The sequence below is a fragment of the Oxyura jamaicensis genome, chromosome 8 (assembly GCF_011077185.1).
Source record: "Oxyura jamaicensis isolate SHBP4307 breed ruddy duck chromosome 8, BPBGC_Ojam_1.0, whole genome shotgun sequence".
Classification (NCBI taxonomy): Eukaryota; Metazoa; Chordata; class Aves; order Anseriformes; family Anatidae; genus Oxyura; species Oxyura jamaicensis.
Genome location: NC_048900.1, coordinates 10,354,981 through 10,374,464, shown reverse-complemented (window position 1 = coordinate 10,374,464; position 19,484 = coordinate 10,354,981).

Genomic DNA, 19,484 nt, shown 5'->3' with positions numbered 1-19,484 from the left:
CTGCTCCGTTCCCAGAGAGGTTTGCCCGTTGCTGCTGTCATTGCTACTTCATTACCCCTAATTGCCTGCTACTCTCGATATCTCCAAGCCAGGCTATTACACAGGGAATTTACATTTTTAATCTAGTGAAAGCAGTGATTGGACACACAGCCTCCGGCCCTGCTTTTCTTCCTCGCTCAATTGCTGCGATGCTCCAGGTTTGATGTCCGGCTTTGCAGACTGTGCTTGCTGGCTGCCCCCCTCTCTCTTGCTTTTCCTTCCTGACCTTGTCCTCGGCCCAGCCAGTGGCTTTGTGCCGCGACTTCCCTGCAAGACCTTGGAGGGCAGGATCTTCTTCATCACTGTTCACTTTTTCCACTACCACAATGTTTGTCTTATGATGTGCTAGAAGAGATGCCTGCCCAAATGTGCAGCCCCTGGTTTACCCAGAGCCCTTTCACCAGCTGGACCCACAGAGCCGGGGATGTATAACCACCCCTACACGCAGGGACTTCTTTGTACCTCTGAAACCAGCAGAACCACTCCCATACCATGCTGGTGGCTAACTCTGCTAGGGAGGCATGTAAACAAGACCTTGGTGAGATTTGCTCTTTGCCTCCTGGTTTAAAGGCTCTCCCTGTCTTTCCCCGTGCCCCTCTTCCTACATAAGGCACTGTAAATTCTCCTTTCCCACAGCTTGTGAGCAGCCTTTCAACGAGAGTTAGTGCAGCACCAGCTGCGTGTTTCAGCCACTTCTCTGTGTGCAGAGGCTGCTGTGTGCTCCATGCTCTGATGCCCTCTTTTATAGGGTCCATGTGAAAAAAACTTGGACCAGCAAAAGGCAGGGGTGTGCCAGGCTGAGGGAAGAGGCAGTAATTGCTGGTGACACAGAAATGTAGCTTTTCCTGAGCATGGTCTCTGTCTGACAATGTTCCACTCACCAAAGCAAACAAGCCAAAATGAGGTCTTTCTGTCTCTTGTCCGTGTCCTTCTTGACTTGATATCTCATTGTCTCTGCTTTTCTTTTAATTGCTCAGCTGTTGTCCTATTAGTGTCATTGCTTGGCACAGCACAGGCCTTGTAGCTGAAATACTCTGGCTGTGTTACGTGGGGTGTCAGCCTGGATAAATACAGCGGTTCTTCCCGTTCTCACACATCTCCTTTCCCTCCTCTTCCCCACCATCACGATGCTGAAACCAGCTGACAAAGTTAATGCTGCCAGAGACTTTATGGGCTCCTTGCTGACTCTTCTGTCCTGCAACGTCCCCTCGTGTGTCAGCTCCTGGCAGAAAGCTCGTTAGCTGGCTCTATAACGAGCCTGCATTGGTGAGTCAAGGCTTTGTAGAGACCAACTCCTTCGGAGCTGAGGGAAATACCCAGCCAGTTGAACGTTGTCTCTTGGGCTGACGCCGTGAGTGTTGACACCAAGGAAATGCAGGTTTAGAAGTCCCTCCGCCAGGGTCCTTTCTCACCGGGTGTGCGGATCTGCAGGGCTTCTGGAGGTACGACCTGGCACCCGTTGCAGCCTTTGCGTGTGCTTTTTTCCCTCTGGATGTCCTGGTTATTGTCCTGCTGTTAGAATTCAGCAAAACAACCCTTTGGGGGAAGTCTCAACCTCGTTAGATTCTTGCCTGGACCACCAGTAACCTCTGAGTGGCCAGTGTGCTGCAGTGACCCAGAGCAGCCAGGTAGCTTGCCTTTTTCTCTCTGCTCTTGGTGCCCTGGTGCTGGTGGGTGTGTAGGGCAAGGAAGGGAAGGCATCGGGGCCCAGATGTCCTGTAGGGACTGAGCGATCCATTGCTGCTGCAGCCTGCTAGGACAAGGGAGCAGGATGTGATGTGTGTGAGGCTTTCCCTGCGAGAAGCTCTTTTTGCTTTAAATAAAAAGCTTGCCTGAAACAAAAGATACGGTTCTGAGGGTGCCCAGATTATTCAGCAAAACCCGAAGCCTGTTCTCTTCGTTGCCTGACCCAGAGCCCTACCAGGCCTCTCCCCTCATTTCCTTTGCTGGGAGTTAAGTGCACAGTCACCAAGTGACGCCAGCAGGGGGGATGCCAGTTTTTGTCTGAGGCAACTGAGCCGTGACCTTCTGCCCGGGAGAAAATAACACTTGTCCTGGAGTTTGGGGGTAAAAGGGAACTGTGTGCTTCTGAAATAAAGATGGCTGAGTATGCTGGGCTGAGCGAAATGCTTCTCCTTGGGGTTTGTTTCTTGGCAGTGCAACTACTGCTCTGGGTTTGTGTTGTGTATCTTGTAGAGGAAGGCATGAGGTTCCTGGGGACTCCCATCACAGCCCTTCACTCCTGTTTCTAAGCCTTGTGTTTGTGATGATCTATGGCATTGCCAATCCATTGCTGCTGACTTCTTCCCATGTCTCCCAGGGGCTCCCCACAGTGGTAGAGGCTTTGTGCTACCACTGAACATCTCCTTAGGCTTTGGTCAGGCTCCCTTGAGCATCCGTGCCTGGCCAGCAGGTCTCTTCCACGTCTGGTCTGTTGTCTGCCCTGCTGCGTGTGCACAGCTCCACGCTCTGCCTCACCAGTGCTCCTTGGCCTCACCAGTGCTCCTTGGTGTCATGGACTACGAAGCCCTCTGCTGCATGTCCCCTCTCCTGTGCCTCGTGTCCCTGCTGAACTGTACCTCTTTCTCCTTCCTTCTCAGGCCGAGGTTGCTCAGGCTGCTCATCTCACACGGAGAGCGCCACAAGGAGGAAGAGGGCTCAGCATGTGACCAGGCTTCGCAGCCAACTCTGCACCACAAGGTAGGAAATGGCTCTTGCCAAAAGCTGCACTAAAATGCTTTCCTGTGTCCTGGAAGAAGCACAGATGGTGCCAAGCTGAAGCTGCCAAGGAGCAAGTCCTGTTGTCCTCGTCACCCGTGGTTCTGCTGTGACCTCTGTCACTGGCTGCCCCTTTGCCTTGGCGAGCTTAGAGGAATGTGTGGTTGTGCCTCCCTGCTCCGTAGAGAGGTGGGGGCTCCAAACAGACCTGTGCTGACCCAAAAGGCTCCCATTCTGTCAGGGGGTGCAGCAGTACAGCCTCAGGGATCCCCTCTGCATGTACAGCCTGGATGAGGCAGGTCCTGAGGAGCAAGCAGGATGTGGTCCTGCCAGGAAAGATGCTTTGAAACAAACACGTGGGGAGGGTGAGGATTTGTGTTGTAGGGCAGATTTAATTCCTGGTATTTTATAAACTGGGAGCCTGGCTTGTACAGATGTGTTTTTACTATCCCCTCCCATCTTAATAGCTATTTTATAAATATTATTATGAAGAAGTCTTGGTGGTAATGCTAAAGTAAAGCTGGGCTTTGTTTTATCTGAATAGTGCTTGCTTCCAGCTTGGGATAAGGGCTGTAACACCATAGAAAGAAGCTGAGCTGGAACAAAAGGAAATCTATTCATTAACTTAAATCGTAGTAATTTTAGCATGACCCAAGAGGAGCCTGGTGAATCTAACCCTCTATTTTCCCACATCCATCCTAGCAAGTGCCTTTCTTTCTAGCTGAGGTTTGAGAGCTGACTCACTTCTAGACTAGAGTGAAATCTGGGGTGGATTTTTCTTCTATAAGATTAAAGTCAACGCTGTTACAACAATTGCTGTGGAAAGAAAAGTGATTGTCACTGTCGATTTTGATGTGTAAAGGCTGAATTTAAGCTGTCCACTTACCAGTTGCCTAGTTATCAGATTTATTTTTGTTATGCTTAGTTACAGATCTCTGTAGTTGCTGCTGCCCGCCCTGGGTGGGAATCAGTGCTTGATCCCTCATAACGTTAGCGACTTCTAGGGACACGGCCTTGGGCTTTTGGGGAAGATGAGAGGTCAAACCAGGTTTCCTGAGACTTGCAGGAAGAGAGGTGCAAGTGACTGTTCAGAGGCAGACTGAGGGCACCTGCTAATGCTAAGTCAGGTAAGAAGTCCTGGCTCCTGGCCTCTCGTGGTGTGAGCAGCCTTGCTAGGAGACCCTGGACCTTTTCACCACCAAGGGTCAAAGGCAGAGCTCAACTTCCCTTGGCAGGTTTTTATTGTAGGGTTGTGTTGTTTTTTTCCTAATTTGCAGAAGCAGCCAGATATTTAAGAGGTGAGTGGATAGAAGGAACAACTCGGAAGGAGAGAAGGGGGATCTCTGGGGGCAGAGGAGTGGGGCAGAGTGGTGCAGGAGGTGACAGGTCTCTCTGTTTTTTGCCTGCTTTCTTTATCTCAGTCTCCCAGTCTGTAAAATGGGGGTAAGGAGGTTGATTACTTATGTAAGAGCTACTGGCATGCAATATTTTGTGAAGGCTCTGAAAAACCTTCTGGATGGCGAAGCACAATGGGAGCACAGACAGCCTCATCACTCAGACAGCAAACTCCTACGTGTGAAAACGTGAGCCGGGAGTTTGACGTATCTGCTACCCAAATGCTAGCAGGTGATGAGCAGATGGGGCCGCCGGGCGCTTGTCTGAGGTCTGTCTGAGCAGAAGGCGGAGGGGGAGTGGGGATCCGAGCGCCGGGGCTTTTTTTTGTGTGTGTTGTCGATAGCTGACACGTGGTTCTCACCAAACATGTAAAAATAGAAGCTGTTGGCTTCCGTGGGGCCGTGGCACGGCGCTGCTTTATCTGGGCGTTTAGATGTCACGCTCTCCTGGCTATTTATAGGCAGCAGGCAAGGCGTGGGAGAAGGACGGGAGATGTAAAACGTGGGAGGCCTTTCTTGTGGTGGTTCTGGGCCACGGCGGTGCCTGCTGGGCTGCATGGAGCAGGGCAGGGCAGCTCTCCCCTCTCACTGCTGACTAAGGAGCGTTGATTTAAGCCGTTCTCCAAACAAGGAGGGGTAGTGGTGGCCTGAGTGGGGTGTGAATTAGCTTGCTTCGTACTGCCAGAGGTTGCTGTGCCTGGTGGGACTGAAGCTCGTAGGTAGCTTGAGCACGGGGATGGCTCCCATCACCCTTCAAGGTGTCCTGAGCCTTTACATGCAGTGAACATGCATTGCAGTAATTTCTTTCTGGTAAGTGTATGTGACCTGCCTTGGAGACCATGTGGGTGTAAACACGGGGAAGGAGATGGGGAGAAGGAGTGCATGAAGAGCTCTGCAAGGTATGCTTTGGGTTCAGGGAGTGGGATTCTGCTTTTCTTTGGGCGAGCTGGTAAAACAGTGCATGTACCAGGTTACGTCTTGCTGCAGTTTGGAGTCCTTTATCTGCTGGCTTCTTTCTGCACCCTACATGATTCCACTCTTCTTTCACTGTGCAACCTCTCAAGCATTTATTCTTGAAGTCCCAGCTACATGTCCCAGTGTGGTCCTTGTGATGGTAGGGAACTGGGTATCGAGAGGAATGGCCTTGAAACATCCAGCCCTGCAAATGAGGTCACCACCACAGTTTGTTCTCTTTTCCTGAGGCCTCAGAGCTGTGCATATGCCCAAGCTTTTGCTCCCCTGCCCCAGAGCATCCTCAGGAGGAGCTGGTGGCATGCAAGGAGCACACGGGCTGCGCTCACAAATCTATCCTTGAGCTTGTTGGGAGGCAAACGGAGAGGTATGGGTGGCTGGGGGGGCTTGCCGCCCTCCAGACTGCCCCGGGGGCATCGACACCCTCCCTTTCCGTCCCCGCAGCGGCAAGCCGTGGCAGTTTGTGAGCTGGGGGGAAATAGATGCCTGCTGGTGACGTGCCAGAGGGGCCAGCACACCTGGCAGCGGCTGGAGTAGGAGGCGAGTGATTACAGCTGAAGAGGTCGTATACTGCTGTAATCCCGAACAGCAACATTATGATTCATCATTCCTGATGTAATGTCATCTGTTTAATAAAGCTGTAATTCACCCTGTGCTCGCTTTTAATGGGGCTATTTAAGTAATGGCATTGGGTTTTCTCCTTCCCAACCTCCCCCCACACCCGTGCTAAGTAGGGCTTGGACGGGGCACTTGAGAAGAGCTATTGGAGTTGAAGACTTTTTTTTATATTTACAATATCTTTCAGGTCGTAGCTGAATGGGGTATTATTTATGTCAAATCACCACTTTCCCTGAAATATGGGGAGAAGGAAAGCCAACAGCTGGATATGGTAATGAGTAAATAAACCATGTGTCTCCTTAATGATAGGGACATGAATTTGTGCCGCATGGGGAAATGGCCGGTGATAAGATGTCTGCCTGGAGCTGACCACAGAGCAAGGGCACCCCAAAATTTATGTTACCAGAGAGCTCCCTTGGCAGCTTGCTGGGAAGAACGATGCTCGGAGGTTTTGGGGTGGAACGGAGCTGGGTTCGGGGTTGGCTTTGCCGTCTGTTCCCTGCGGGGTGTTGGCCACGTGCAGACAGAGCAGCGCTTGCTACCTCTGGCTCGGAGGTACGGGGGGACACTTCCCACGAAAACTGGGGTCCCAAAGCTGTGTTTTCTGTGGATGTCTCAAACTCAAGTCCGGGGAGGGTTGCTTAAAAGCAAAATCCAAAGGGGTCATTTTGGAAAGAAGAGGTGGCAATGGGAGTTCTCGTGGCTGAGGATCCCTCTGGCTGCGTGCTGGGCAGACACAGGGCAGAGGGGCCCTGTGTCAGAGCGGATCCACCACGGGGTGAACGTTGAGACACAGCCACGTGGGCCTGTTTCTCTTGAAGCCCCTTATGCCTGGCTCTCCATGCCTGTGAAAGAAAGAGGCTTTGCCAGTCTGGATGGATAGCTTCTGATGTAGCTGTATCTTCCTGACGGTGGCCAGGAGCAGATGCTTTGGGAGTGGGAAGGATCAATCCCTCCCCGTGTGTCCCCCTGGCTTTTAGCAGCTCTTGATGCAGGGATTCCCAAAATAAAGGAGTCTCTTAATGTCAAAAAGAGGCTTGACTTCCTGCATGAGAATCATTTAACCTTTTGAAATTTGTATGTATTCGCTGTGCATTTGGTTTATTGAAAAAAAAGTCATCCCTGCCCTCTGCTATTGCCCTTCTGAAAGAGAACCAGGTCTGAAACTTGTTACGGCTTCTTCTAATAGGCTTGGAGAGTGAAAGCTGTTAAAAACTGCGCTGTGCCACCCATGGGCTGCGTAGCTGGGAGGCACACGCAAAGGCCAAAAGTGCTTTGTTGAGAACCAGCTGTTTTGTCCAGACCCTTATTTTGCCCATTTCAGCGAGTGAGCTCATTGGTTTTTAAAAAGTCACAAAATAAAAATAACCCAAAGCCCACATGGTTCTCATGGCTAGCTGCGCTTTGTGTTTCTGCCCAGACTTTGGACATAAACAATAGGGAGTTTCCAGCTATCTCTTCTCTTATCGCACCAGGAGCAAGAAAGGAAACTGTTAAGGAAACTTGGAGAGGGGATAAAAAGGAGCCCTAAAATACCCCACGCTTCAAGCAGTTTCTACTTTTGTCCCATCCGGTGGCAATGAATCACGGTGGGATTAGGAGGCAGCCAGGAAAGGCGAGGGGAGGGAAGGGGGGTCCTGTCTCGGGAGCACGGTGGCACGTCACGTGGGGCCACCGGGCTTCCTGCAGGCTCCTCCGTGGGCTGGGCGTCCCGTGTGGCTCCCGCGGGGGCTGCATCCTGTTTGCACTGTGGGATCTGGTGCTGCGGGGGCCTGAAAGGAAGGTCGGGGGCGTGTGAGGACACTTGGCCTCTCAGCCAGGCTGCGGAGGTGAAAGGATGCGCTAGGGGTGCGCTACGGCTGGGGCCGGCGCGGCTGGGGCAGGGCCTGGCTCTGTCCTTCCCTTCCTTCCTCGTGCCGGTCCTCACCTGCAGGATGGGGACCGTGGTCCTCATTCCCTTCTAGAGGACTTTAGGTCTGAAGCACTCAATGGCTGAGCCCTTGGTGGGGGTTGACTGTTGCCACTTTCCCTGTGGACACCCGGGACACCTGCACTCATCTCAGATGCCACCAACTCCACCCATGGTCTTGGTTTGGGCTGGCCTTCCTCCCGGTAAGCCCCTATAAGCAGCTGCTAAGGCTGAATGCCTTTTGTGGGGTGAGAGCAAGTTGTTTCTGCCTGCTTTTTATGTCCGTACCGTCACCTGAGGAGCCCTCGCAGTAGGCTACCAGGGCTGTGCTCCTGTGGCTTCCAGGTGGGAACTGGAACCGGAACGTCTCTCCTAAAACAAACACCAAAACCCACATCTCGTGGATACTGCCAGGAAGGTGAAATCTGTGGGTAAATCATAACGTCGTCCGCAAGGTCAGCGGAGAAGGATAAACCTGCCACTTACAGATGTTCAAGGCAATAAAAAGGGCCCGTAAAGACAAGCCCCTTGTTGCCAGGCAGGCCCAGGAGCGCGGCAGTGCTGTGTGCCGGGGGCCTCCCGCCTTCCCGGGAGGCTGGAAGGGGTTAAGGCTGGAGCCGAGCGCTCGGCTTGCTCTGTATTATGTCCAGGTGGCATGACGTGTGAACAGACGAAAGATAAAAATCGCAGCGGATAAAATCACAGAGGAAATGGCTCTGTCTGAGCCCAGATCACGACGCCTTGCGCTGACCCCGCAACCTGAGCTCCATCAGTCAAGTTGTCCTTCCCTTGACTTCTCACCCCATGCTCTGCTGCTGCCGCTGCTCCATAAAGAAGGAGGCTGGTGGGAGGAGGGGAGACGCGGCTCAGCCTGATGACTAAGAGGGGCTGAGGACACGGGTCAAGTTCTTTCTGCCGGAGTCTGGAAGAGAAAGCTGAGCGCTCTACCAGACCCCGCTCTAAAACCATCTTCCCCAATAAAGGAGCGACGAGGAACTGGGAGGCGAGCAGTCGTCCCCCTGCCTGGGCTGGAGGTGGGGATGGTGGAGCAGAGCCAGGCTGCCCGGCTGGTGGCACAGAGCAGCAAGGTGTTGAAGCCGTAAGGTCCGTGGCTCATCTTTGTGCTGCTCTCTCTTTCAGTCCATCCCAGCCTGCAGCCTGGAGGTGAGGGCCGGGCCACGCGCCCTCGTGCAAGGCATCCCTGTGCCCTCCGTGCACGGTCACCCATGAGAAACCAAAGCCCCCGAAGACGTTCTCAGCTCTTCACCATGGGCACCTCTGGGGGGAATGAAAATCCTCATTCTCCTTGTTTATCCGGCACAGGTGGCATCAGTGACAGAAATAGAGCGTGCCACCGCCCCGGAGCCAGGCACCACAGCTGGGGAAGAGGCGCTCTCGGAGCTGGATCGTGCCGCGCTCTCAGAGCAGCGATGTTTGCTGCAAGGGCTGGAGGACGCTGGAATTTGCTCCTTCTGCCTGATCCAAAAGAGCCTATTGCTGGGGAAGGCCTTCTGGGCTCGCCGCAGAAGACATCTGTTTTTCAGGGTTTGTAGGACTGGGCTCAGCTCAGGCTTCCCAGAACTGGGAAGGGCTGGGAAGAGGTTCCCAGCGGTAGCTGGCTGAGTTCCCCCGCCGTAATTATCTCCTGCAGTCCTGGGATTCGAGAGCATTACCAATGACACTCGGCTAGGGCAGCAAGAAGTGGAAGGGAATTTTTAGGTGGTTGGGCTGTAAGCTGCTCCACGCATTTAAAACATACATGAGAGAGAGGACTTGCCCTCTAGATCCCTGTATATTTTAGTCCAGCTTAACTCAGCCTGGTTTAATCGGAATTTATGCACTAAAAAAGCCAAACTTGTTTAGAGCTGGCACCCCCTGAGCTGCAGGTGGGCTCTGTTTTTCGAGAAGAGTGTGGAGGTGCAGGGTACCGCTGTTTTATCTACTGGGCACAGAGCTATGGCTCGGGCATCAGCCGATAGGGGCACTGAGAAAGCTCAGTCAAATGGGGAGTGTGATTGTGGTTGGGCAAAGCGTCTTCTTGCCTGCTTGGAAGGGTGTGCAGTGACAATGACAGGTGAGCACCTTCAGACTCAGGCATGACCTGGTAAAAGGAGGATCCACTTGTCCTTTAGAAACCGATTGAGAGCTTAATGAATTTCAGGGAGGATGCCTCTCCTCGCTGTAGGGAAGGTCAGGGTGTGGTGAACAGATTCTACTGGCGAGCAAAGGCGTGTGTTGGTTAGAAAGCAAGCTATTGTGCCGCTGGACAGCACAAGTAGCAAGAGCAAGTGGGCTCCAAGAACTCAAGCAGTGGCTGAGAAGACTGACGACCAGCTCCGCGTCCTGACCCCGAGAGAGCTGGCAGGGAGCGGTAACCCAGGAGCACACGCTCTGGCAGGGGCCGGCGGTGGACCTAACTTTTGGAGCGCGATGCTTGGCTGTGCGCTGCTCTACGTGGATCGGGCAGCTGCGTTTTGGGCTCCTGGCAGGCTCTGTAGATCATCTCCCACTCCGTGAGCAGATGGGGAAGCCTGTCTGCACGTGTGTCTGCCCCTGGAGAGGCTGGAGAGCATCACCACTTCTCCTCCCCGGGGAAGGCAGCTCCGTGGCACGACCTCCCACCTGGGGAAATGAGATCAGCAAATGACTCCTAAGTAGCGTGTCCATCACTGTCAAATTGACCATGGATGTCAAGCGTGAATCGGCTGTCCCCGCAGCGCGGCCGGAGCCAGCCCCTTAGCTGGCTGAGTCAAGCTGTGCTGACTCCCCGTGATAGCATTTTAATGTGAGGGATGACAGAGGCCTCCCAGTTAATGTGCGCGGAGAGGTGACAGTTTTGAATGTCAGCCAAAGTGGAAGGCCTGCCTGGAATTTTGCAGGGAGGGAAGAGGACGGGCATGAAATTAGCACAGGCAAACGCCGCTGCCGGCATCCTGGTGGTGCTGATGCCTTGCGCTCCTGAGAGCAGCCACCTGAGTGGGTCCCTCCACCCCGACCTCGAAGGATGACCCACCGTGTAGCACCCAGCTCTTCCCAGGAGTTTCTTCACGGTCTGCAAGGAAGGACTCAAACCTGGAGCTCACTGCTGCCCTCCTTGGAGGACGCCTGGGAGGTGGAAACGCTGATAGCAACCCCGTGCTCCTCCGGGCCACGCGGACAACAGGAGGTGGAGATGAGATCGGAGCTGAGCTGGTGCCTGCCTGCCGTTATTGAGAGTAATCGTTGGGCGTATGGAGAGGAGGCCTGGCTCTCGGGAGCTTGGCTAGCTGCCTAAACAGCCCCATGGAGTCCCCCAAGGAAGGCACTGCTGGTGATTAAAATCTGATGGTGAAGAGTATCCGAGTAATTCCTGAACAGCTTGCTTGTGAGAGGGAGCAAAAGTCCCCCGATGCTCATCGTGCGGATGAGGAAATAGCCGCTCCAGATCAGCTCAGCCCCAGCGAGCATGTAGTCCTGTCCCCCTCCTCAGGCCAGGCAGCTCGCCTTGCTGTGCCTCAGTTTCCCTCTCCTCGATGGAAGAAAAATCAGGTTTCTTGATGGAGAAACGTTGGGAGAATAAACGCCTCCGGGGCTGCAAAGTGCCCGAAGCCTGCAGGTGGGAGGCAGTCTTGGAAGGAGCCGAAAGCGGTGACAAGATACTGAACATGGCCAGGAGCGAGGCTGGATTTATTAAAGAAAAAATGAGGGAGACGTCTGTGGTCAGCTTGATAAATCGTCTCCCCCTCAAAGCTGTATTTCTGTGTTATTGTTCGCCTGCAATGGGATCTTGACAAACTCTCCTCGGGCTCAGGGGCTAATTGCTGAGTTCACGAAGTTGCAGCTCTTCCGTGCTGTCGTCTGAGCTGGGGCTGGGCTGAGCCAGCTGTGGGCCAGGAACCAGCAACGGGACGTTCTGGAACGTAGGGTGAGCAGTGGAACCTCGCTGAGCCCAAATCCCTTGGAAGGGTAGCTGTGCTCGCTGGTAACCTGCAAAAGAAGGAGAGGAGCTGATTTCTGTTTGGGTGCCTTATGAGATAACATCTTTACTGTCCAAAAGATCTTTCAGAAACCTGGTGTTGAGTGGCTGGGAAGGTTAGGGAGCAAGATGCTCTGCCTCCCCTGCCTGTAGGGTGCGTTTGTGTCCCTGCTGCAAAAGCACTGGGCAGGGAAAAAGGCCGGTCGGTTCAGCTTTGGTATCTGTTCAGCAAGGCCACGCTCCGGGGACTCGTGTCCTTTTGTGGCTCTCCGTGTGCACACTTTGACCCATTCCTGGCTGTTGGCAAGTCCTGGAGACTCGAGGAGCACTAACCTGATCCCTGCGTCGCTGGGACGGCACCGCAGGCTGAGACAGCGTTAGCGCAACGGGCAGCACATGGTGGCTGTCCTCCCTTCAAGGGATTCGCCTCCAGCTCCTGCAGGTACGGGGACGCGGAGGTGGGGAAGGCTTTGCCCACCTCTTGCTTGAACACAGTCACACTTGGCTTTTGTCACTGTGTATGGAGAGTTGCAGGATAGCCACAAAGCACTGCAGATTTTATGTAAAACCAGCCCCAAATTCCTCACAGGTGTGTTGAATTTCCATTATGTTTTAAAAAATGCTATTTATAAAATGGCATCAGTGCTGAGTGAGAAAAGCCTGCTTAAAATAAGGGCACCAATATATCTAAAGTGGATTGCAAATCTCCTATTTCAATAATGCTGCCTGCAGATGACTGGGCTTTTAAGCGGAGAAATCCTGGGCTTTGTTCAGCTCTTTTTTTTTACCTCAGCAGCACTTTGACCTCTGGGTCTCTCCTGGGTTTGACCTTAGCTCTTTTCCAGCGAGACAGCCTTGGAGGAATGCTGCAATTTGCAGGCTCTTAATCCTGATACGTCAAATGCCAGGCTTGCATATACCGGATTACTGACCCATGATGTCCAAGCTCCTGTGTGCACTGCCCTTGGCTTCGTGCCTCTGGCTCTGGCAGTGCTGCAGGACACCCGTAAGCTTGGCTCTCCAGGAGGACGTGGGGTTTGGCCATGTCCTCTGGACCCTGCACCCAGGCAGCTTTCTTTGCTGGTCCAATCGCACTGGGTGGTGGCATGGGAAGGCTCTGACCCACGTGAAGCCCATTAAGGTCCACCAAGAAGATGGCTCTCATCGGCTCCTGGCTTTTGTTAGAGGGCGACTTGCCAGCAGTCCCCACCGCCACGCAGAGTCCCGGTTTTCCTTCCCATCAGCTCATTTTGCACCCGATTCGGCGTCAGCGTGAGCTCCCGAAGTACGTGGGAGAAGACCTACATAGACTGAGCTCCTGCTTGCTGCCGTGCCTGCTGCCTCCTCCACCAGAACCGGGGACCCCAGAGCGTTGGTTCCCCTCGAGCTGGGGCTGAGAGCTAACGCAGAGGAGAGATGTGTGCGGTCGTTTATCCTCCTCGTCGACAGATGGGATCCGACAGCTTCTTCCCTTATGCAGTCACAGACTCCACAGCTTGCATCTTTTCCCCTTTTCTGCCAGGAATAACTTTGGGGGAGGGAGGGCTTTAAAAAATGTTTCATTAATGCTTCTGGAAGTGTTTGGTGTGTGAAATACAAGAGCTATTTACAGTAACTTCTTCAGTGAACCTTGCAAACCAGGAATAATTTTGCAACGTGCATATTTCGCAGCCTTTTACTGTTTGGATTTTATTTTATTTTTTGATGGCTTCTGTGTTTTAAAGTTATGGCCTCGGGCTTTAGTAACCCGGTGTCTTTTTGGGCCAGGTGAATTATGAATCAGCCTTGAACTCCCTTCGTAGCCCTGAGTATTAATGTGTCCGTGCTGCAGAGGGTTAGGGACTTAACCGGAGGGTTCAGCAGGGAGCAAAGAGGGGACTCGAGGTCTCCAAGCGTTTAAAGCAGGCCACTATATTCTTGCCCTGCTAGACAGATGGGAGACAGCGAGGCCCGTGGACCTTGGAGAAATTAATGGGGCCCTCTGCAGAAACACCCTGCTTGGGGATGAAGTGCTCGCCGTGCGCTGTGGGGCTGCTCTTACTTGTGTGGGCCCCTCGTCCTTAAAGGTGTCGCCTCCTGCCCTCATCCCAATTTTCTGTGCTGGGGAAGGGGTGGCTGGGGGAGCCCTTCCTGCCCGGGGCTGGCTTGGCCGTGCAGCTGCCCCCTCTTCTCTCTGCTGCTCCTTAACTTACTTGAGTTACCCGCAGATCCTGAGCTTCTGGAAAAACAGATTTGCTAATGTTGCAGCCCTTCTTCTCCCCAGCGTCCTGAGACTTCTTCCTACCTCCCCAGGCGGCCCTGCTGGCTTCGGGGCTGGGTTTGCAGTTTGTTGGTTTATTGCCCTGCTGTTGAGCGTGGCTCCTTGGCGAGCGTGAGTCTTACGGATTTGTCCAGCCTCAGAAGGAAAACATGGTGTTAGGGGATTGAAAGCCAAAAGGAAACACAGCAGTTCGTTTTGGATAATTAACAGATTTTTGATAGGAGACCAGCACTGATATTTTTGCTGATATTTAGTAATTAGCGCTGTCACTGAAATGCCTCCTCTGAAATATAATTTTAATTGAATTAGAAGCAGAAAGAATTTCAAGGTGCAGAAAGCTGAACTGCTAGGCTCCGAGAAATACTGCAGGTGGACATTTTGGTTTTGCAGAATTAAAACATTTCAGTGTGAGGAGCCTTCGACGTGAAGGAGTCAGGAGCCATTTGAGAAGTGTTTTGATGCTACCGACTTTGCGTTTCCCCCTGGTTAGATACGCAGCGTGTGTGTGTGGCGCTGGAATGTTTTTACCTGCTTCCACAGCAGCTGAGTAGGTCACGCAGTCCTTTGATGAAAAGCCTGAGAATTTAAACAGACAAACTGGCAACTCGGTTCATCTCTGGGTACTTTTGCCTGCCAGTGAAAGAATAATTTCTCACTTGCCCAGCTCGGTCTTTGACCAAGCCAAGAACTGAAGCTGGGTCTTCTGAGTCCTTGTCCAGTGTCCCATGACAAGATCCCTGTCCTTTCTCTTTGTTTGTGCTTTGTGATTAATCGCCCAAGTCTGCTGATATTATTTCTGTTCTGCTCCCTGACTGTATGAGTTGAAATTTTATAAACAGGCCATAGCAAATGCATGTGACATACAAAAATATGGGTATTCATCAAAGTAGCACAGCTGCTCCTGAAACAATGGTGCTAAGGAAGCCCATTCATACTAATTACAGTGCCACAAAGAATTGTGTTGCTAAATTTGCTGGCAGGTCCAAAAGATGTTTTGGCTTGACCTGAAACAGTCTCTTTTGGGGAAGAAAATTTTGGCAAGTTGAAACGTTTTCGTTTAACTCTAGGAGAAACGTTTTGTTTTAAATCCGAAGGATCTGCTTTAAATAGAAATTAGAAGGTGGGCACTTTATTTTTTTAAAGTTGAAGTGGAACTTCTCGTTTTTAAGGAGAAAATTTACCACTAACTGTTTGCTAAAATGGAGTAAGTAGGTGACCTGTTTTAATAGGGCTGGGATGGTATTTTTGGCAGCCGCTTCTCCCAGATCTCAGCTCCCCAGCTGCTGAAGGATCGCCTGATCCTTCTGCACGTGCTCAGGACAAACACCCAGCAGGGAGGCTGGAGCTTGGAGTCTGGTCACCCTGTCGCTGCTCTGCTTTGCTTCCAGCCTGAGGTGCTCAGCAGGTAACCCTGGTGCTGCGGGGACAGCAGGGGAAATTCCTCTCCTAAACGAGGCCGAGCCCCAAGGAAACTGGACGTCATTACCCTCCGCTTCGTAGCGTTTCCGTGCGCAACTGATGGCACTCCAAGCACACAATAATATTTTCCCTTCTGAAAATAAATGATTTTACTAAACGGGGACGTTATGTTTAGAAAATCTGGAAATGCATAATTGAGGTATCCAGCCCATTCCCCTTTTTGCCTTGTAATTATTGTTTGTTCATTATCACCCCGACTGACTTCTGCCACCCACTCGAGTTTGACTTTGCCCCACGAATCTGTCAAAATAGAGACACACATCCACCTTGCAAATTGCTATTACGACAGAGGGAACAAACTTCCCTTTTCTCTCAGATGAATCAATTTTCAACATAATTTCACAATCGTGCAGTAGGTAGAATGATTTACTGCTGAACAATCTCTGCCTTCCTTTCCCTTCTGCTGCCTTACCTGCTCCAAGCCCCTGCCTGGGTCTCGGGTACCTAAAACAGCCCCCACGAACTGCTGCGGTTCCTAACACCCAACATCACGTCAGGGAAGACCATTCTTGGGATGGGGGCAGTAAAAGCAGCACCATTACAGAGCTGAACAGAGGTGGAAGAGCAAAATGCTTCCAGCCCTCAGCACTTTGCTGACTTCACCAGGAGCTGCTTTGGTTACGTGGTGTGGGGCTGGTGGTCGTCCTCGCTGGGTTGGTGGGAAAACCACTTTTTGTGTTGTTTCAGTCCCTGACGTTATCAAACAGCCATTCTGATGCCATATGGAAATTGATATTATATTTAGGCATGTTCCTGGATGTCCATGAAGACAGTTACAAACCTATTTTTAACTCTAATTCTTGTACTAATCCTCCTAAAACTCACCAAGGGGCACTAACTCTTCTCCGGCACCAGCGGAAGACTCCGCGTGGGCTTTAGGGGGATATTTCAGGATGGGAAGACATTTGCTGCAATAACCCTTTCAGTTCGCTCTGTTTCCATCTCCAGTTACTCTGCCCTTGTTGCCAGCACCCCGCTGCTTCCTTTGGCTTGCGGTACCCACAGCCTTGCCTTAGCGAGTCCCAGCACTTGGCAAGTGCCTTGAGCCGCTCGTGGTGCTGGCAAGTGCCAGCAGATGTGTTGCAGATCTGTTCCAGCGCACATCTGTGTGGGGCTGTTCCTGTCACTACATGTCCCATGTCAAAAGCTGGGCTGCTGCTGCTTGTGCATGCCCTGCCTGATGTTCCAGGTGTTTGCTTGCAGTTCTTGGGCTGCACGTGCCCACCTGCTCCACAGGGGTCTCCTGAGCTCTGCAGCTAACCAGCAGCACCTCTTCCCTCTTTCTTGCAAGCACGGGGAAGCTGTAAAGACGGGGCTGACATGGATAGGCCATCTGGGTTGCCAATAGAGATGCAAAAGCGCTGCTGAAAGCTCAGAGATTGATTTCTCCAGGAGCTTTTTGCAGAGAGGCCACGGGTGGTGTGCCAAGATCCCCTGGGCTGGCTCCTGTCCGGGGTATAACTGCAGGTCTGTGTTTGTGCAACCCTTTTTTGAGCCCCCTGGGGTATTTTGCATGCTGCTGGATGTCAGCAGGAGGATCCCTACCATGCTTCAGGCACAGCTTCCCCAGAGGGGCAATGTCTTTCTGTAACATAACGTGTGTCTCAGCTTGATCCCACTGGAGCAGGCAGCTCAAGTCTTTCTGCTGGGATGCCAACCCTGCTCGGGCTCGGACAACGCAGCGGCAGGACCCCTATTTCTGGCACTTCCATTGTTTATTTTTTCTCTTTGGCGTATTCCACCACCCCACATCATCCCCAGGCCTCCTGTGGGAGCTGCTCCACCTGTGCTGTTACCCCGCAGGTTGGTCGAAGCAGGCTGTGCCCCGCCGACCACGCCGAAGCCGAGCTCTGGGGCACACAGCCCCGCATCCATCGGCCGCGGAGGGGAGCACGCCCCCAGGGCAGGCGAATTTCTCTGCGAGCAAGGAGCGAGATCCCTCCCTGCCCTAGGTGAGTGCACTTCCCTGGCGACACTCACCGAGACGTGCGTGCCTCCTCCTGCGGCTGGGCTGTGGGCAGCTCTGCTGGCCAGCACGCGATGCTTATTACCTTGCACTCCTGCACTGCAGCGTCGTGATGGCTGCAATTTATCAGCCTATTCCCTGGTGGACTGGATTTGACCCGAGCGCTAGAGTTGTCTCGGTGCTTCCAACCCGCTCCAATCACGTGGCGCCCACGCCAGCTTTCCTGGAAGGCAGGCTGATCTGGCGGGAACTGCCTGACACATCGCCATCAGTGCATAATAACCTGTATTAAAAAAAAAAAGGAAAAAAAGACACAACTTTCTGCACACGATCCCACGGTAACCCTGGCAATACGGGCAGTAACGTCCAGAGAGCTTTCTCCTCTGGAAGGGGGGAGTTAATGGGTTTAGATTATTTGTGGTTATCTGGATTTCAGATTGACACCATAAATATTCAAACTCTGAACCTGGCTGGATGCAGCCGCCGCTGACTTTTGTATGACCTAGCTGGAAACTTTAAATCAGCTGTCGACTTGACTTTCAAGGGAATGAAATGCTCCAAATCCACCAGATAGCATCTCCTTGGTGTTTTATTACCTCCTGAGAACCTCACTTGGGTAGGGTCCCAACTCCAGCCTCCTTTCAGAAAGCAGAGCTTTGTTAGCCTCGCGGAGTCGTTAAAGCTGCCGCTGGGAGCAGGGGTGTCCTACCTCGTGGCAGCACACAGGGCTTATTATATAAAAGGCGCATGATTAATATACCAGCGGAGTGAGTCCAGATGCAAGCCTAGCTTCGTGTTATTAATAGGCTAACATAGATCTCTATCAATGGCTCTCTGTTCGCCAGATCACATTGTGTGCTGCGTTTTGGGTTGGTTTTTTCCTTTTTAAAAACATTTTAAGTGTTCCTTTGTCATCTGAGATGGTTGTGTAGGGCTTCTCTGCGGTGCTGAATGCGTTTTGCTCCTGACTCATGGTGTGCTCTTGCCCTGGTGCTGAACCGCGGGCTGGTTTGTGAGGTGCTGAGCAAGTTGGAGGTGAAACACCGGGAGCACCCCTGGAAATGGCTGCCCCGTGGCCCTCTGGTGCCAGATTCATCAGAGCAAGCCGCCTGCCTTGAGGGCCACTGGCAGCTTAATGGATGTCCCGGCATGTCACCAAAGGTTAAAGCCTGTGCTGAAGTGGGAGACCCAAACACCACCTAAGTAATTGTATGATGGCAGCGGGGATCGTGGCAGGGACGTGTCTGGCTGTGCCACATGTGCATCCTCCCCTCAAAGCCAGAGGTGAGGCTCTGAAAACATCATGAAGGTTACACAAAAAAAAGTAAGTCATGGCCAGATGTTCTTCTAGAGTAGCCCTGGAGGCTCCGCGTGGAGGAGATCGGCAGTGTGGCTGAAGCCAAGGCTCCCAGCCCCGTGTGGCTCCGCAGTAGGTCCTGCAGAGCTGTCAGCACCTTCCCTCAGTCTCCCTGGCTCAACTCTCTGAAGGCGCTGCCAAATTCAGTCGCCTGGCCTTGGGGCTGCTCTGGCTTTGCAGCCTCCCCAGGCACTCCAGTATCGACGATCCCGTGGTGTGAAGGGGTGTCAGGGCCCCACACCGTGGCTGAAGGTGGCCCAAGGTAGGAGCTGGATTAGAAAACGCAGGGGCTGGCAGGTCTGGGCTGACAGCTTTTAGACTAATTGGTTTGATGGCCTAGTCCGTTAATGCAATGCTTTATTAGGTCCAACAGCTTTCTGTTCCAAATTCCCTGGGGAGCTCTCCAAAATACCCGTTCAATGAATAGCTTTTCCCTGCAGCAACGTGAGGGAGGCGCTGGCAATAGAGAGATTTTGGCAACCCGGCCCGACAAAGACTTGGAAAGGCTCTCGGGCCAACCTCAGAGATTATCTCGCATCCCCTCCGCTCGTCTGGTACTGAAAGCGCATCACAGGCACGTGGCCGGGTCTTCTGGTGGTCGTTTCATTTCCACCTCTCCTGTGAAGCTGTTTGTTCCTCTGGTTCCTGACGCACGGCGATCCCTCAGATTTGCGCTCTCCTGAAGACCAAGGACAAGGAGCTGGAGGTCCTGGCATGGCCATAGATGTCCTCTCGTGTCCCCAGCCCGCCTGGTGTTTGTCCCCCAGCCTAAAGTGGGCAGCTGGCTCTTGTAGTGACACCTTCCTCCAAGCACACT